General features: G+C 29.6%; 1 pseudogene; it reads right to left on the reverse strand.

The window, feature by feature from the left end:
• Nucleotides 1-1,433: 1,433 nt before the first annotated feature.
• Nucleotides 1,434-1,552, reverse strand: LOC118600567 (annotated as a pseudogene).
• Between the last annotated feature and the right edge of the window lie 653 nt (nt 1,553-2,205).

Genomic DNA, 2,205 nt, shown 5'->3' on the forward strand with positions numbered 1-2,205 from the left:
ATTATTTAAAGAATTCGTGGTATTATTGAAGCCAAATTGACAGACATTTTAAGCCATAAAAAATGCCATTATAAACAGAGAAATTTATGTTCTTCCCTTTATATTACTAAACTTAAAAATATATAAATATTGTACAATATACGTCTAGCTATAATAATCTTTATTTATTAGAAACCATTTTATTATTTTTTTGTATTGAGAAAAATAGCATTAAAAATTATTGTACCACTGCTTTAAATGTTAAAATTTGTCTGTAATTACCTGAAAATAATTTAAACAAATGAAATCAATATCAGTTATTGATCAAATTATATTTTCAAGTTACTTTAACATTTAGCAAAATTGATAATTTTAGATGCAAAAGTGCCACATTATTAAAGGTTACTGTGTTTAAGAGTATTAATTTTGTTCAAACCCTTAGGACATATTAAAATTACTTAATATATTTTACTTTTAATTTCCTTTGTTGTATAATGAAAACAAAAGTATTCCATTTCATGGGATAGTGTTGGGACTAAATTAAAAATAAAAAAACAAGTAGGTTGATTTTTTATAATATCTGGCACAGGATCATTTGGCTATATCTATGAAATGAAGGCTGTAGCCTGTAACCTAGAAATTTAGCCTAAAGATACACTTTTAAAAGTAAGCCTATATATTGAATAACAGAGGACGATTGTATTATTTGCAACAACTAATACTGGGAATGACTTAAATATACTTCAATACATATATTAAATTATAGTTATATTGTTTATAGACAAAGTTAACAGAAAGGCTTTCTAATTCTGTGGCTTTAATTTATGGCTAAAGTACAGTTAAATTATGATCAGTCATAAAACCATACGGTCAGAATACCGAAAGTCAGAATACCATACATCATACTAATGCAAGAAAGCTCTGTATATGCTGATATAGGAATCTATCATGTAAGCAAAAATAGTGAAGTGCAGAACCATGAACACCATCACAGGTAGTTTGCCAAGTTATATTGAATGACTTCACAAAACTCCGGGTAAGGTAAATTGTTCCCTGCGGAGTTCTAATCTGTGTAAATAAAATACACATTTTATTAACATATTGGATTACCTTCTTATTGTTGCATTAACCAATTAAAATTACCAAAAAGAAATAGTGGCTTAAAACAACATAAATATATCATTATCTTATAATTCTGGAGGTGAGAATTCCAAATGGATCTCACCGGGTTAAAATAAAGGTATCAGTAGTACTATATTCTTTCTGGAGGTCCTAGGAAAGAATAAGTTCCTTTGTCTTTTTCAGCTTTTAGAATCCGTCTATATTTCTTGACTCCATATTCAAAGCCAGAAAGTAGATCAAGTCTTCATGCTGCCATTTACCTAGTTCTTTCTCTTTTGCCTCCTTTCTTCCTCTTGTAAAGACTCTTGTGATTATATTGAGACCATTCAAATAAACTACAGTACCTGTTCTTCCTAGGCGGTCTCTTATCCAAGTACTAACCAGATCCAACCCTGCTTAGCTTCCAAGATCAGGTGGGATTGGGTTTGTTCAGGGTAGCATGGCCGTAGACTAGTAGAGTTTGAACATTTTTATTATGTATATGTATTTTCTATAAAAGTAAATTTAAAATATAAGATATATTTTTACATGGGCTGATTTTAAATGCTCAATTATGTATAAGAAAATTATTTTCTTTATGTATATTAGCTCCCCGTCTCCAACTTGGACATTAGTAACAACAGGTAGTAGCTGATTGAGGTTTCCTGATGAGCTTTTCCTGAATGAGTGAACACTATATTTAGAAGTTCTGTTAACACGTACAATTTGATGAGGTATTGGCATACAAATGCATCAAAATATTTTCACATTTAGGTTTTAATTCAGGGAAATTTTATACTGTGTATGATGTGAGATTACTATGTAATTCTGTTATCTTTGATATGAAAGTCTAGTTATTTTTAATTTAAAAAATTACCTTTTGTTTTTAGATAGTAGAGCTTTGCATAGTAATTTGTAATGTCATCTCTATAATATAATGATTATTCTTATCACCATGTATCAATTCCTGTGTTTTCTGTTCTGATCATAAACCCTGCTTTTACCCCTGAGTAAATATACAATGATTTGTTTGCTACGCTTTGCCACAACTGTTGCTATGGCAATTCTTCCTTATTCAGTACTGCTATGTAAAACACTGCCTTAGTGTTCTTGAAGTTTTACACT

The sequence above is a fragment of the Rousettus aegyptiacus genome, unplaced genomic scaffold (genome assembly GCF_014176215.1).
Source record: "Rousettus aegyptiacus isolate mRouAeg1 unplaced genomic scaffold, mRouAeg1.p scaffold_m13_p_3, whole genome shotgun sequence".
Taxonomy (NCBI): domain Eukaryota; kingdom Metazoa; phylum Chordata; class Mammalia; order Chiroptera; family Pteropodidae; genus Rousettus; species Rousettus aegyptiacus.